The sequence below is a fragment of the Lepisma saccharinum genome, chromosome 4 (assembly GCF_977018435.1).
Source record: "Lepisma saccharinum chromosome 4, izLepSacc3.1, whole genome shotgun sequence".
NCBI classification, from domain to species: Eukaryota; Metazoa; Arthropoda; class Insecta; order Zygentoma; family Lepismatidae; genus Lepisma; species Lepisma saccharinum.
In genome coordinates, this window is record NC_139232.1 from 55,178,222 (window position 1) to 55,196,423 (window position 18,202).

General features: G+C 41.9%; 1 protein-coding gene across 3 annotated transcripts in view; it reads right to left on the reverse strand.

Annotated features, from left to right (window-relative positions):
• Nucleotides 1-18,202, reverse strand: part of LOC145987158 (deoxynucleoside triphosphate triphosphohydrolase SAMHD1-like) — a 144,019-nt gene that overhangs the window by 115,473 nt on the left and 10,344 nt on the right. For 2 of the 3 annotated variants that reach the window (XM_083121668.1, XM_083121666.1), the window contains exon 1: nt 17,878-17,996. The exons of the other annotated variant lie outside the window; for it this stretch is intronic. The gene's annotated coding sequence lies outside the window, so the exon portion shown is untranslated. Of the gene's footprint in view, nt 1-17,877; nt 17,997-18,202 lie in introns of those variants that run through there. 3 annotated transcript variants of the gene reach the window in all.

Here is an 18,202-nt window from a genome sequence, read left to right on the forward strand (position 1 = left end):
CCACCGTGTATCGTATACGGCTCGTGCAGCGGTGAGTCATTCGACTGCCAAGTGGGTAAGATGGCATGTGTACAAGATCACTAATCAGCACGGATGGTGATCGTCACTGTGGTTTGGGATAGTAAAGGCATCCTACTCATGGAATTTCTGCCCCAGGGTCACACTGTCACTGCAGCCACATATTGCAGAATCCTGACAAAGTTACGGTCAGCCATTCGCAGGAAACGTCCAGGTGTTTTGGATGTGTTTTGTTTCATTCTGTTGGATGACAACGCTCGTAAACACAGTGCCAATAACATAGTGTGTTCATCTCTAATGATGAACGTTTTAACCCTTCTCCACCTTTTCAGTGCCAATATCGCAGTGGCTCACATACGGTCCCCAGGTTGGAAACGACTGGAACATCCAGCCTACAGTCTAGATTTGGCACCATTCGACTTTTATATCTTCGGCCCACTGAAGAATCACCTGTGCGGTCACCGGTTCCACTACCGAAGCGTCCTATGAGGCCAGGAGGCCGTGCCTACCCACATCATTACTCTTTTAAACGTGTCCTTACTTATTTAGTCAAAACATACGCAATGCAATGCAAAAGTTTGGAATTTTTATTTATGGTAATTACAAGAAATTCTAACCCTGTCCAGTATACGAACTTTCCACGGAGTGAGGCACATTTGCTGGTGCTTCTTCTCTTCACATTCTGTCGTACGGTCGAAAATGCGGGGTCTAATCTTACGAGTACAGTATGTATGCTTATAATGTGCTCATGAGGCCGGCCTCAAGGTCTTACCCACAAGGAGCAACACTGCATTTCTAGGGTTGGAAATTCGTGGTGTTACAGCATTTTATACGAGGTTTATTTTTTAATTGGGAGCCGTTTTGAAATAAAACGAAAACATGCAAAGGAATAAGTTTAATTACTTCTGTGGCTGTTCATATGTACATTCAGCAACTTCTCAACGTAGTTCCCATAGTTATTGAGACATTTGTCGTATCGGTAGATGAGCTTTTGTAGATCCTCATCAAAGAAATCTGCCGCCAGGCCAGACAGCCAATCCTTCACGGCCTGTTTGGCTTCATCGGCGCTGTTGAATCGCTTCCCAGTGAGAAAAGTATTCAAGTGGAGGAATAGGTGATAATCGCTAGGGGCGAGACCCGGACTGTGCGTAGGGTGGTCCATCAGCTCCCAGCCAAATGAGTCAATGAGTGACTGTGGGGCAGCTGCAGTGTGTGGCCGTATGTTGTCGTGCAGCAATATGATACCGGAAGACAGCATTCCTCGTCGGTTATTCTGTATTGCTTCGGCGAAGTTTCTTGAGTGTGTTGGAGTACAGATCATGAAGCTTGCGGAAACAAATTGGACAGCGTTAACACTGTCAAACGGCAGTTGGCTCGTATCGCACTCTCAACATCATGCACCAATGAGTCCGTTATGATTGAGGAGTGTCCTGATAGTGGTTCATCATGAACATTCGTGCAACCGGCCTTAAACAGACGTACCCACTTACACACCTTGCCATCAACAATCACATTCTCACCATACACCTCACGTAACTGGCGATATATGTCTGCCGCTTTCACATTTTTCGCGGTCAAAAACCTGATCACTGATCGTATCTCACACTCTGCGGGATTTTCAATCACCTGCACCACTTCCATTATCCACCACAACCACACCAAGCGTTTCACAGCGTGCAAATGGCGTCTGTTTACGTGCAAGGCATGTCGGTAACTAACGCACATGCTCAAAACGCCAAGCACGCAGTGTTGCCAAAGTGCGCGCAAAACAGCCTCTAATTAAGAAATAAACCTCGTATAAACATTAGCGTGTTTCCGTGCAGAGAGATTCCTACTTCATTGTACATTCTCCATATTTTGTACGAAACTTAGGTTTTCTTCCTTTCATCGACAAGAGTAAGTGAAATTGAAAATTACGGAGTACTGTAGTTCTGACTTCGTTTTCTGGTCGGAGTGCTGATGGTCTTCTCGATTCACCCAACACCGTAGCGTAAATAGAAAGTATAAAAAGACTTATATTTGCAAAGTAAGTCTTCAATCTTCATACCAAATTATGTAAATTAAAATGCTAGTTACGCCTTATATTGACAAAGTAGTTTTACTTTCACTGCAAATAGAATAATTTATTTTTATCCTGAACGGGGATTCCCTGGCTTGTTCGCTGTCTGTGAAAACTTGCCCTGCCGACATGAAGCTACGAGGCAACGTGGCTCGCGAGCGCGAGGTTCGTGGTGGCTGGTGTCTATGGGTAGAGCTTTGTTTGGGAATTGGGATTCGTGTCATGTGCAGCGATCAAATTTATAATAATAATAATAAAATCGCCTTTATTGGAGCGGGCGTGTTTCGGCCTCTAGGGCCGTTCTTACAACAGACCCTTGTCTGGGAGATTAATACAATGGAATAAAGAGTATACATTGAGAAAAAATAAAAATAAAAACATGAAACGGATTATATATCAATACAAATAAGAACAATTAAATACAGAGTGTCCGAAAAGTCATGCAACCCGGTGTTTACGACCGTATAACGGAATAGCGAAACGGAATGAGAAGAAACGCTTTCTGCCAAGAGAATGCCCTGTATATTGGGAAAATTTAGAGAGACAAACATATGTAAGAACATGCATGTTTTAATAACAAATGAGCAAAGTGTTGCCAAAGGCGGAAAAAAAATATTTGCAAATCATGTATATTGATGCACAGAACTCACTGAGGTAAATTATTGCAACATTTCACAATACCAACGAACAACTTGGATGGCCATCTAATGAATTTGACAGAAAAAGAACTTTGACGAAGTTTCAAAAACATTGCAGAAGGGAATAAATGGGCTGTTCCAAAAATCGATGTTTTCACAATATTACGAGGGACAGTGGCAACACTGTTGGTGTCACGTGTCACTAACAGACGTGTTTCACCTCAGGCTATCACACTAAGGTACTTTTAACGACAAAGGAGAAAGTTGGTTTTTCTCGAATATATGCAACAAATTACATACACCTTGCAACCCTGAAATGTGGTTTCAATTGGATAGGTATGTCAACAGCCAAAATTCCAGGCATTGGTCGACAGAAAACCCACATCAGTTGCATGAACTACCCTTGCACTCTCCGAAAATCGGTGTATGGTGTGGAATATCGCGACGTCGTATTGTGGGACCGTTATTCTTTGAGACAACAGTGGATACTGCTGTGTACGGGGATCTCATAATGCAATTCGTTGCTCTCCTGGAAGAAGACGAACGTGATGTTTGGCTACAACAAGATGGAGCAACTTGCCATACATCTAATGAATCGCTTCGTATGCTGAGATAATTTTTTGGTGATCGTCTAATATCCAAGGATTTATGGCCCAGTCGCTCGCCCGATTTAACATCTGGAGATTTTTTTCTGTGGGGTTACTTAAAGGGGAAAGTATACCAAACGGGACCCAGAACATTGGAGGAGCTGAAACGAAACATTACACAGGAAATTGATAATATCGGTGCTGCAACCCTCAGGAAGGTATCTGAGAACATGATCAAGCGAACCAACTTATGTATTCAAGAAAATGGTGGACACTTCAAACATTTGCTTTCATTTGTAGTGATACCCACATTTCAGGGTTGCAAGGTGTATGTAATTTGTTGCATATATTCGAGAATAACCAACTTTCTCCTTTGTCGTTAAAAGTGCCTTAGTGTGATAGCCTGAGGTGAAACACGTCTGTTAGTGACACGTGACACCAACAGTGTTGCCACTGTCCCTCGTAATATTGTGAAAACATCGATTTTTGGAACAGCCCATTTATTCCCTTCTGCAATGTTTTTGAAACTTCGTCAAAGTTCTTTTTCTGTCAAATTCATTAGATGGCCATCCAAATTGTTCGTTGGTATTGTAAAATGTTGCAATAATTTACCTCAGTGAGTTCTGTGCATCAATATACATGATTTGCAAATATTTTTTTTTCCGCCTTTGGCAACACTTTGCTTATTTGTTATTAAAACATGCATGTTCTTACGTATGTTTGTCTCTCTAAATTTTCCCAATATACAGGGCATTATCTTGGCAGAAAGCGTTTCTTCTCATTCCGTTTCGCTATTCCGTTATACGGTCGTAAACACCGGGTTGCGTGACTTTTCGGACACTCTGTATATAGGTATATACGCGTATATGTATAAATAATGAAAAAGAAAAACAGATTTACCTATAAATTGTTGAACATAGGTATCTAATGTTTGTTGCTTTTGTACATATACATATATATTCAGTAATCTGGAACAATGAAAAATATAATAATAATAATGAAGTGAAATACAATAATGTTGCCAAATGTTACAGTGAGTATTTTTATGAATGAAAAGTTGCTCGTGATTAAGTATTTCACTGCCTTGCCAGTAGATACTGTTTGAGATTCTTTTTAAATAGCTTATAGTTGTTGATGGATGTTAGGGAGGTTGGGAGGGAATTCCATTCTTTAGTGGCAGTTACGGTAAATGATTTTCCGTAGGTGGTCGTATTATGTACTGGGACTGACAATAATTTTTTTCGTCGTGTTACGTGTTCATGTCTGCTCGAATTTGTGTTCAGTTTTTCAAATAGATATGCAGGCTGTTTGTTGCCTAGTACTTTATGTGTTAAAGTTAATAATTGGTATTTCGCTAGATTCTTGGTGTTAAGCCAATTCAAATTGAATAAGTATTTCGAAATGTGGTCCCTTCTTTTCAGCTTGTAAATGAATCTTATGCATGCATTTTGTAGCTTTTGTAGCTTATTAGTTATGGAGCTGCTTGCTTTGTAAGCAACTGTGGCTCCGTAGATTAATCGTGATAAAACTAGACTCTTGCACAATTTTTTTTTTAACCTCAATGCCTACAATATTTTTCAAGTCATGTAATGCTCGAAGAGATTTGTTGGCAAGAAAGTGCCTGATTGGACTGAAATGCAAGAACAACACGAACAATTGAATTCTTAATTGAGTGAAAATGTAATTATCGGTAAGGTGGGACCCACTGTTGTTCTTTCTTTCTTAAAACACTCATTTCTAAAATGTTTTCAACTCTATTTTGTATTTTCCTTTGCAAGTAACAGTGGCAACTGACAGGAAAATTGGAAGAAGTTAATGCTAAGAAGTTGTTGAAACGTTATTTAATGCTTTAACACTGTCGTCGAGTAGACATTTTTTATGCAGCTGAGCTGACACAAGCGAAGAGGTAGGCCCTTTCGTTTACCCTGAAGAGATAACAAGAGGAGGGGGCTTTCAGAGTATAAAGCAAGGGAAGACTTTTTTGGGGTTTAGGACAAAGGGTGTTACGGGGTTATTCGCGCGGGCCATGTCCGGTTCAGATCTGGCGGAACAGGCCAGTGTTGTCACATTGGATTGGCAGAAAAGAGCTAATCGCGCCTAAAAATTGGGATTATATTCTTTCAAGCAACTACATTTATTGTAACCTGTTTATATGTTATATAGTAACCTGTCCTGTTGCCATCATAGAAGGGTCCCAAACAAGGGTCCTATGTTATATTATCACGTAAAGGTGTCTCCTCACACGAGAGGCAGAACATACTACAATGCGACGCTTTGTATTCACACTGAATGAGAGATTTCGCCTTTACCTTTGTTATCTCTTGAAAGCTTCCGCCCCGTCACGTTACGAAGCCAGGTGACCTGATTGTGGTCATGTCAATGTTTCTTGATCCTGTTTAATTCATCAATACCATTCTCCATACATTCTCATCGTCACGATTAACTTAGAGCAGTACAAATGAGACGAAAATAACCAAAATTTAAATTATGTTTACTTGCACATACAGGTGTCAGAAATTCATTTATCTGCAAAGCCAAGGCTGGATTTAACTACAACCATTCCTTTGGTTAGACAACAGATAACAATGGTGTTTTCCTCGGTGCGAGGAAGTTGGCAACAGTAGTTCGTACCAAACTTACAGTCGCTGAAAGTGCGGAATTCTGTCGTCTGCTCACGGTACATACCGACCCGAAAATTAAGGGGTTCTTCTTCCCATTTTCACCTCAATTGCAAAATAAATAAATCAATTTAGGAAAAAAAAATAATAATTAACAACAGGGTTCGACCACTATTCTTTGGATTTCTGCGATGTCTCAATGATTGGTAAACTCCGTACCAGCTAACTGTAGACCAGGCGGACGAGAACAAGTCTCTGCGCAAGTAGTGACGCGAGACGGCTCCACCAATGAACAGTGAGAGAAACGGGAATGTGTAATGGGCGACGGGAGTTGCCCGAATTTCTCCTTCGAAATGCAGCGTTGCAAATTTTTGAAAAGGATTATACCGAACGCACATGGCAAACGGACCGTATTTTTGTCTCCAGGTCCATACGCTTGGTTTAAGAATTTCTTAGGGAAATATTAGGGATAAAACTGCAAGACCAAATTTTGACAAGCCGTGCATTTAGCGTACGGACTAAGGTCTGGACCGTACGTCCGTATATGTACAGTCAACAGCAAATTAAATAGGAGAAAAAAGATTTTCTTGACGAAAAATGAGTTGGCAATGCTACGAACACCGCGGCAATCTTGATAAGACGCTTGGGCAAACGTTCCTGAAAAGCACAACTCCAGTATCGAAGGTCATGCTACACGTGGATTTGGCAACTTTCGGGAGCATGCTGTCTGTCTACACAATTCTCCCCAAATGCCTGTTTGAAGATAAACCTTCTGCTCGCATTTTATTTTTCAAATGTAGTTCTGACATTGTAGTAATTTTACAATTATTTTTATGTGTTCTTATTTTGCATTGCTTTTATCTCATTTTTATAATTAATCGAAACTATGAAGATGGATGAAAATTAGATTAAATTGATGAACAGACACTTAAAAAAGAGATTGCCAGACAATGACTCGAACCCGGAACCTGCTACGACCCTGGGGTACGTACTTAAATGTTATATATACCACGGCTATAGAAATATCTTAATCTCAGGGGATAGGTTCTTTATTCGAGAATTCCAAATAAGAAAGCGTTTTATAGCCGAGAGGATATAGTTAAATGCGGATCTATATTCTGAAAACTGTACACAATACAGAGAAAATATATAGCGAAGCTTGTATATACATTGAAATATATATATATATATATATATATATATATATATATATATATATATATATATATATATATAATGCTGATTCCAAATTTACGTCGGTTATATTCTTCTTATAAATATATGTAAAATTGAAAGGAAATCTTATTATTCTTTTCTTCTCACAATTTTGGGAAAAAGGCTTCTTCTTCTTTTCTTCCTTCTATTTTGGGAAAAGGCTTCTTCTTCCTTCCTATCTTTGATTTGGGAAAAGGCTTCTTCTTCTTTTTCTATCGTTGATTAGTGAAAAGGCTTCTTCTTTTCTACCTTCTATTTTGGTAAAAGACTTCTTCTTCTTTTCTATCTTTGATTAGGGAAAAGGCTTCCTCTTCTTTTCTATCTTTGATTAGGAAAAAGGCTTCTTCTTCTTTTCTTCCTTCTATTTTTGGAAAAGGCTTATTCTTCTTTTCTTTCTTCTAATTTATTGTCTTTCCTTTTAAAGCGTAATCTTATTTATTACATATATGCGCTCGCTTTCCCCGCTTCTTTGGCATTATACAGACGACACAAGTTATACTTATAGAAAGATTAGGGGCGTCTAAACTGAGAGTAGCGCCACCTCCTATGTAACGACCAAAAAGGGAATAGCCCAGGATCGCTAGCAGCAAGCGCTGCCTATGGCCCAGTGCGTCTAATAAGGAGCGCAACCGGAAGTGCTTCGGGGCGTCTAATTGAACACAGCGCCACCGAGGGACGGACAAACACAAAAGCTGACGATGTTCTCCTCGTCAGAGGTATTAAATCAAATTTTGATCACTAGGATCAAAAAGTCTCATGGTATAAACAAAGCAAAATAAGAACAAAAAAAATATATTGTAACATTACTGCAATGTCAGAAATACGTTGGCAAAAAGAAAGTGAACACCAGATCATTTTCAAACAGGCATTTGGGGAGAACTGTGTAGAGGTAGACAGACAACATGCTCCTGAAAGTTGCTAATCGACATGACCTTCAGTACTGAAGTTGTGCGTTGAGAAAACTTTGCTTGAGGCTCCTTAAGCGTCTTATCACGAATGCCTCGGTGTTCGCAGCATTGCAAACTCATTTTTCGTCGAGAAAATATTTTCTCTCCTATTTAATTTGCTGTTGATTGTACAGTTCGGACCGTACTGTTGGCAACGCTGCGATTTCACCACTCGATTTTCCTCCTCCTCTGCCGATATGCGCGGCCCTCCTCTACAGTTAGCTGGAACAGGATATAGTTCTTTTAAGATTTGTGTGCATAAATCACTCAGGGGTTTAAAAAAAAGAGAGAAATGAACAAAAATCAAGATCGATATAATCTGGTGGGTGGGAGAAGACAACGTTTAACAGACATACATAATTGTCGTACTGAAAGCCGGTAACAACACTTTTGAAAACGTCACGCCATTGGCAAGTAAAGAAGCGGACCCTCTTTTACAGATTCAAGCAACTGGATATTATCGCACTTTTGTGCCTGCACTGCTGGCAACTCTACGCTTCGCCACTGACCGGTTCCAGGATATGGAGGAGATCCATCGGGAGGTTACCAGCTGGCTATGACACCAACCACAAACCTTCTTCGCTGCTGGCTTTGAGGGACTCGTGAAACGCTGGGACAAGTGCCTAAATGTTCAAGGAGATTACGTTGAAAAATGAACTACATTTCATCAGTAAACTATTTCAACTTTTCTTTCTATTCCATTTTGCAACTTATATATTGACTTACCCTCGTATTTAAAGAAACGTGGACACCTGGGCTTTACCGAACGTATCTATTTATCGGCCTTGATAAGCTAAAATATATTTATTTATAAAGTTCCACTCTTAACATGTGCATTTCTGTTTATGTCACAAAGATTAAGACATGGTGATAGTGTATATTTGCTTTTGAGATTTCGTTACTTGGATGGCAACTGTATTTTTAAACTGTTTATATCGAAATACACATCAAAACAGATTGTGCAATACAGGACAACCCAGTATCGAGAAGAGTTTTGCCAACCCTATGGAAGGTGGTTAAGCTCAGGCTAGTACCCAAGGGGACCATGACCCCCCTCAAACTATAAAATATTTCAATGTGAGCCTATAAAAACCTAAGAAAATAACAACTACTCTTGAAGCACTGGGATAGTATATTGGCGGGTTTCATTGGAATCATCGAATACATATTATGGAATGGAGCCGCCATTTTTGCGAGGTTTCCGGCCCCCGTGGCAGAGTGGTTAGCACATCGCGCTATGTCGCCGGGGGTCCCGGGTTCGGATCCTGGCCTGAGCATGGATGTTTGTGAGTGTCCATTCATCAATTTCATCATATCATCCTCATCTTCGCAAATTAGCCAGAAGTGGCACAAGAAGCGAAGTAAAATAAAGCAATTCAATCAATCAATGATTTCCAGGTTGTCAGGTAAACAAAGGCGAACTGACATCGGAGCAGTAGATTTAAACGCATTGGTTCATTGTGCAATGCTCTGTTGCTCAAATAAAAGCTCCCTATTGTTGTTGTTATTATTATTATTGCCAATACTGAAGATACAAGAGGGAAGTTGCTATTGCTTGCGAGAATACACCATGACGAAATAAACAGAAATTACCTAGTACGAGTGCTGAACATTTTATCTCAGGTAACCCAATTTTTGCATATTTCTGTGCATGTTAGAGTACAAGTGGGTCATATTAACTTCATTTTCATATCGAAGAGCTAATATCCCTTATTTCATAAGACAAGGAATGGAAACAGTGTCATTTTTGCCATGAACATAATAAAAATGAAAGTGATTGAAGAACATCAAAATAATGGTAATAATATTAATAAAACCTTAGCAAGTTGAAAAGACAATTATGTTTCAACTTTGGCCAAATGTTAATATTCTATTTATTTTCTTTAGTGTGGAGTCGAGTTCATACGAATCGACACCACAAAGCTTTATCTTTTCACCGCAACTCTCAGGGTGGGCAAACGATCCGATCAAGTTGGTCTTGTTGCATATTAAACTTATTTTGAAGGTCTGCCGAACTCCGTAGCGAAGTGGTTAGCACAGCGCGCTACGACACCAGAGGTCCTGGGTTCGAATATAGGCCTGGGCATGGGTTTTCTTTGTGAGTGTCCGCTCATCAATTTCATCATATCATCACTCATCCTCATCTTCGCGATTAACTAAAAGTGGTAGAGGTTCCAAAATATCAATATTTGGCAGGGACGGTCCAACGTACACGAACATTGCACGATGTGACAATTACTTTTGTCACCAGTCTTTTTTGTAGTTTATGTGAGTGTATTTTAGAATTTCGTAAATACTCTTTAACAACTTTCTGTAGCCAGTTGTGCTTTTTGGCTATTCTTGGATTTTCGGTTCTAGACGGCGAGGGTAGGAAAACAATAGCGACTTGTGGAATTTTTGACACTAAGGGTGACTTTTACTTGTTCAACGAATGGAACAACGTCCGAGCTGCCGACCGAGGGGGAGTTCTGTCGCAACACGTGTGAGGACTGCTCTGTTTTTTTTCTCTTCACCCCCAACCACCCAAGTGGACAACGAGCCTGGAAGAAGGACCACCGTCCAGCATTTTTTTTCTAAGCTAACGAACTGCGAGGCGGTTGATTTTTGAAGTTTCAAGATTTCCTTAAATACCCCTGGACTCCAGAGGACCGACACAGTTTAGCGCCATATTCAGACCGAACACCATCTCCGCGTCACTTTGCGCGAGATACGGAACTTTGCTTTGTTTTAACTTTTCGACCGCGTCGTGTTAATTGTCGTGAGTGTGTGATCACAGTGACAGTGCCAGGAATTGAGGCCGTGTTAAATACGTGTTTCACGTGCTCCAGGTGTGTTTTTTCCCCTTTTTGGAAGGAGGGACATTGAATAACCATGGGCGGTTAAAAACTACGAGAGGGACGGGACCTTCGGGTTTCCGATTACTGCTGCCATGAAGCCAAGAGAAGAAGCCACGACGCCTGCTTAAGTATACGACGCCTTAAGTCAAGAGAACCGCACCACGACGCTTGCATAACGGCGTCTGAGATGAAAGCCACGCCGCAGCGACAACTCGCATTGCCAACCCAGATGAGAGACGAAAGTACCACAACGGTGAGACGGATGTTACGCCGAGAAAAGAAGAAGAGATAGAGAAAAGAGAGAGATGAAACGACGTCCGCCCTTAGACGACCCGACGCCCTGCGTATCCCCGAACGGCCATTGAAGCCATGATCGGATGCAACGCCCGAGCAGACAGATGGAAGCGAGGTGCTTTTTCCGCCCATCTTCGTCGCCGCGATGGAAAATAGGAAGAAAAATGAATGTTACGTCTAAGTCGAAGAGACAGTTTTTGCCCGCCAGGAGGACAGACTGTCATAGCCACGAGTATCGTCGGGACGCCGCAACGAGGACAGTTGACATCAGCGAGGACCACGCCGCCATTGAGTCGGTATAGTATCCTCCAGTTTTCTCTTTATGTGTGAGAGTGAACATTTGTCCACCTACGTCGCTACTGGTTCGTCATAACACAAAGCGAGATGAAATCGAACAATGTTGCCTGCAACTACTAATTATTTAGGCCAATCAAATCGAAAGTACTGTAAATCTTCATAAATTAAGAACCTATTTCGCTCACCCTTCGAAATTCTATAAATGTAAAAGACCTACGATGTGTTATTGTTTTCCTATTCTCGCGCCGAGTATTTATATAATTAATTATTTGACTTTTACCGTGCTCTTTGATATATAGGTATTAGAAAACTAGGTACTAAATAATATAGCCAACTTAATCATTTTTAATATATCCTAGTTTATATTACAGTCGTTTGTATTATCAGCACTCGTGTACTTGTAATCAACTTAATTTCCTCTTGTCATTCATTTAGTGTATGCTTATTTGCATTGTAGTGCCTCAACAATGTGTAATGTCAATTATTATTTACTTTTGTAACTATGACGCCTAGCTAATCGCGTCTCATTCGTGACAGAGTGCTGGCCGCGCTTATTTACATTGAAAGCAAGCCTAAGGGGCTAATAGAAATCTCAAATTCGAAGGTACACGGAAAATAAACCAAAGAGGCGGTTAGATATTTTATCATGTAATGGTATATTGTGTTCACCCCTGCAGCGTGTGTGTGTGAGTGCATGATAGAATGAGAGTGAGGGGATATGTAATGGTTACATTATCATTGTTGTGTTTATATTTGCCGAATACACGTATATATTCGTTATCCTACAGGTGTTCTTGATTCATTTATATGTATGTATAGATGTATATCCTCGTATGGTCGATATTTTTGGTTTTAGTCCTGAGTTTGAAGCTGCATAGCTTGTCTCCATTGACCAGAAGGGTTATAGTTTTCTATTATTACAATTATTATTATTATTATTGGTATAAATGAATAACAGCACCACTTTATGCACGACGTGGCTTACCGCCGGAGGTGTAAATAACCGACCCGGTGACATGAACCTGGAATTAAACCGTTAGCTGGTGGTAGGAATCGTGTTTCCTTAACCGGAGACGCGAACCAAGGACCGACGACCGTCCAATCGGGCGGCCGCGGAACCCTGAACCTACGGACTAGCGGTAGAGTAGTTTGGCACCTCGAACTGGGGACTTCGGTCTTCCGGACGAGTGGTCAAAACCGGTTTACAATTTGGCATCCCGAACAGGCACCGGTCTTCTTTTTCGCCTTCGTCGGGAGTGTAATGGTAGTAGTTTTACAAGTGCATAATATTTTTTCAGTAAGCGTTGAAATGTTTTTATACGTATTTTGCTATGTTTATTGATATCCATATTTAGTATTCGGTGTTTATGTTATCTCGGCGCGAATTTGATTAACGTAAAGGGCAATTATGTAGGCAAACATCGGCAAGGGCGATATTTCAAGGAAGTATGTTATACAGATTTAGTGGCAATTTTTTTTTGTGTGTGTGCGTCGTTTTTATTTTCATTAGGCTTCTACAAGGTAGCAGGAAAGGACCCGTCGTGCCCTCCTCTCTGCATTTTTGATAGGTAATTGTTTGTATTGTTTTTCTGTAGTGCGTTATATATTTTTGAAGTGCAGACTTATTTTCCGACGACCTCAGGACATAGTGAGTGTTTTAAATACCTAATGAAATTGAGAAGCGAGAAAATTATTTATCGAAAGATGAGCGAAGCACGGAATTGTGTAGTTTGCGGGATTGAAATCCCATTAGGTGAAATGGACCCGTCGAACGAAGCGCAGCCGCGCTGTAGTACTTGTGTTATTTCGTCAGGAACTCCAGGACACGGGGGCTTAGTTGTAAATACTGAATCCACGCCACCTTCTGAAGATCCGAATCAGCTGACCGTTTCCCCCCCGGAAGATGTCGCTCCGATGGAAAAAACAGATGATGCATTGAAGAATGGCGCCGGCACCAACGACAGGATGTTCGAGATGATAAGACAGCTGATCCGGGCGGAGCATGCAGACACACAAAAGCGAATCGAACAGCTTGAGACCCGATTCCAGGAAGTGGTGCGTGTTTCGGTGGAACAAATGACTGAACGTTTTTCCACGCGTTTGCAAGACAGTGAGCAGAAACTCACCGCGGAAATCGCTCGCTTGGATTCCCGTGTTGATGACCAGGACCAGCAGTTGGCAACACTGTCGCGACGGACAGACCACACGGAAGAGGAATTGGCGCTTATGAGACAATCCTCGGCACAGCTTGAGGCGAGCTGTCACCAAAACTCGGAAGGTCTGAGAGAGCGCGTGACGAGAACAATAGGCGAGATTGATGACCATTCGCAAAGGATACAGGCCTTGGAAAAAAGAATGGACAGTTTGGACCTTTCTCACCCTCAGCGACGAGAAACGCCCACGGCTACGAGGACAAACCCAGGTACTTCGGCCACCAGCAATAATGAGGGCCCTACGAGTGTCAATGAGCCAGCTGTAAATGAGAGTTTCCCCGGTTTACCCACTCGACCAGCGACCACCAGCTGCGAAGGTCATTATTCGCCACCCACAATTGCGAGGCGATCTATTTTCCCTCTTGAATATAAAACCCATTTCAAAAGATTCAACGGGGCTGATCGGGTTTTACCGTCTGCATTTTTAGAACGGTTTGAAACTACCTCTGAGGAGCTGTCCTTAGGGAATAATGAAAAGATCCTGGTTTTGCGAGGTTTAATGGAAGATCGGGCCAAAAATTGGTTTGAAACGAATGAAGGGCATTTCACATCTTATGAAACTTTCCGGGAGATGTTCCTGAGACACTTTCAGCGGCCGATCCAAGTAGAACGGATGCTAATGGAACTACGCAACGAAAGGTACAGCCGAAACGCAGGAGTTACGTACGCCCAATATTTCTGGAAAAAATATAATGAATTCAAGGCACTGCAGCCTCAAATGACGGCTCCAGAAATAATCGCGGCGCTGATATATCATTTTCCTCAAGATGTCCGGCGTCACCTTAATGGCAGTTGTGTGTTCGACCCCGACTCGATGTCGCTGACGCTGGAGAACCTGTACCAGTGCTCAGAAGAAGAAGAACGCGACAGGTCAGAGCGCTGGAATAAGCGTCCCAGACGAGAAGATGATCGTCACGGCCGGGACCGACGACAGCGAGTTCAGATGGTTCGGCGAGGACAGCACCACGATCCACGCGCCAATGATGAGAACTTTCATCCCTTGCCACCTTCGCCACAGAGAGAACAGCGGCAGTACCAGAGAGGCAGACGTGGAGGAGGAAATATGCGTCGATCGCCGCACGGCACAGTGCAGGGCAACCGCGACGATAAGTTTCAACTAGGTCAGGTACGTGATGGGTACTACCGACCCCACGGTCGATCAAGGAGCCCGCAGTCGGACCGAAGGACAGAAGACCGACCTTCGAGAATGAATGAACCGCGAAGGGATGGAAATCAGGTGCAAACAAGAAGTAATTCTCCAACACCTGGCGTTTCCGGACTTCAGCGTTCGGGAGACCGCTCTTAGAGAATAGAAGTATATGTTAATGGACTAGTTATATTTTTATATTTTTACTCTTGTGTCATTATTGATTTTTTATATGAGTATATTCCAATGTATTATCTTTTTACGTCCTTTAAGGATTGTTTTATTGTGTATTTACTCATAAAAGCATTTTTCAAGTATAGATTCGATTCATATACAGGGTGTTTCAAAAAAGTGTTCATATACAGGGTGTTTCAAAAAAGTGTTCATATACAGGGTGTTTTGAAAAAAAATATGTAACCTTCAAAAATCTCCCCAGCCGAGAGCGATTTTAAAGCCTACAATTTTTTTTTTGAAGTTAGGGGGGGCGAGATGTGACAATTACTTTTGTCACCAGTCTTTTTTGTAGTTTATGTGAGTGTATTTTAGAATTTCGTAAATACTCTTTAACAACTTTCTGTAGCCAGTTGTGCTTTTTGGCTATTCTTGGATTTTCGGTTCTAGACGGCGAGGGTAGGAAAACAATAGCGACTTGTGGAATTTTTGACACTAAGGGTGACTTTTACTTGTTCAACGAATGGAACAACGTCCGAGCTGCCGACCGAGGGGGAGTTCTGTCGCAACACGTGTGAGGACTGCTCTGTTTTTTTTCTCTTCACCCCCAACCACCCAAGTGGACAACGAGCCTGGAAGAAGGACCACCGTCCAGCATTTTTTTTCTAAGCTAACGAACTGCGAGGCGGTTGATTTTTGAAGTTTCAAGATTTCCTTAAATACCCCTGGACTCCAGAGGACCGACACAGTTTAGCGCCATATTCAGACCGAACACCATCTCCACGTCACTTTGCGCGAGATACGGAACTTTGCTTTGTTTTAACTTTTCGACCGCGTCGTGTTAATTGTCGTGAGTGTGTGATCACAGTGACAGTGCCAGGAATTGAGGCCGTGTTAAATACGTGTTTCACGTGCTCCAGGTGTGTTTTTTCCCCTTTTTGGAAGGAGGGACATTGAATAACCATGGGCGGTTAAAAACTACGAGAGGGACGGGACCTTCGGGTTTCCGATTACTGCTGCCATGAAGCCAAGAGAAGAAGCCACGACGCCTGCTTAAGTATACGACGCCTTAAGTCAAGAGAACCGCACCACGACGCTTGCATAACGGCGTCTGAGATGAAAGCCACGCCGCAGCGACAACTCGCATTGCCAACCCAGATGAGAGACGAAAGTACCACAACGGTGAGACGGATGTTACGCCGAGAAAAGAAGAAGAGATAGAGAAAAGAGAGAGATGAAACGACGTCCGCCCTTAGACGACCCGACGCCCTGCGTATCCCCGAACGGCCATTGAAGCCATGATCGGATGCAACGCCCGAGCAGACAGATGGAAGCGAGGTGCTTTTTCCGCCCATCTTCGTCGCCGCGATGGAAAATAGGAAGAAAAATGAATGTTACGTCTAAGTCGAAGAGACAGTTTTTGCCCGCCAGGAGGACAGACTGTCATAGCCACGAGTATCGTCGGGACGCCGCAACGAGGACAGTTGACATCAGCGAGGACCACGCCGCCATTGAGTCGGTATAGTATCCTCCAGTTTTCTCTTTATGTGTGAGAGTGAACATTTGTCCACCTACGTCGCTACTGGTTCGTCATAACACAAAGCGAGATGAAATCGAACAATGTTGCCTGCAACTACTAATTATTTAGGCCAATCAAATCGAAAGTACTGTAAATCTTCATAAATTAAGAACCTATTTCGCTCACCCTTCGAAATTCTATAAATGTAAAAGACCTACGATGTGTTATTGTTTTCCTATTCTCGCGCCGAGTATTTATATAATTAATTATTTGACTTTTACCGTGCTCTTTGATATATAGGTATTAGAAAACTAGGTACTAAATAATATAGCCAACTTAATCATTTTTAATATATCCTAGTTTATATTACAGTCGTTTGTATTATCAGCACTCGTGTACTTGTAATCAACTTAATTTCCTCTTGTCATTCATTTAGTGTATGCTTATTTGCATTGTAGTGCCTCAACAATGTGTAATGTCAATTATTATTTACTTTTGTAACTATGACGCCTAGCTAATCGCGTCTCATTCGTGACAGAGTGCTGGCCGCGCTTATTTACATTGAAAGCAAGCCTAAGGGGCTAATAGAAATCTCAAATTCGAAGGTACACGGAAAATAAACCAAAGAGGCGGTTAGATATTTTATCATGTAATGGTATATTGTGTTCACCCCTGCAGCGTGTGTGTGTGAGTGCATGATAGAATGAGAGTGAGGGGATATGTAATGGTTACATTATCATTGTTGTGTTTATATTTGCCGAATACACGTATATATTCGTTATCCTACAGGTGTTCTTGATTCATTTATATGTATGTATAGATGTATATCCTCGTATGGTCGATATTTTTGGTTTTAGTCCTGAGTTTGAAGCTGCATAGCTTGTCTCCATTGACCAGAAGGGTTATAGTTTTCTATTATTACAATTATTATTATTATTATTGGTATAAATGAATAACAGCACCACTTTATGCACGACGTGGCTTACCGCCGGAGGTGTAAATAACCGACCCGGTGACATGAACCTGGAATTAAACCGTTAGCTGGTGGTAGGAATCGTGTTTCCTTAACCGGAGACGCGAACCAAGGACCGACGACCGTCCAATCGGGCGGCCGCGGAACCCTGAACCTACGGACTAGCGGTAGAGTAGTTTGGCACCTCGAACTGGGGACTTCGGTCTTCCGGACGAGTGGTCAAACCCGGTTACAACAAGGGTACTTATCTTTTAAGATTTCGCTGATTAGTGCTCTGAAATTATTTCCTCTAGTTCAGAAACGTAATAAAAAGTGAGTTCGATATCCTAAAAAATTTCACCTACCTTCTTGAATTTCCCTGTACCGAGGAAAAATTCACTTCTTGTAGCAAGAAGAACACCCGCTCCAGTGGAGTGGCCCTACTACTTCCGCCGTGTCAATGTATTGGCATCAGTAAGCTCACTCCTCGCATCGACATCTGATTTGTGGCTTCGCAAACACCTTCCAAGTTGAGAGATAACAGTAACTGCAGTGTTGCCACCCTGAGGACACATTTTACCTTTGCAAGAAGCAAAATTTCCCTTCTTTCACCCAATTCCCCCTCACGTAATGGTTGGTTGGTTGATTTGGTGTTTTAAGTCCACTTTATGCACAGTAAGGCTAATCGGG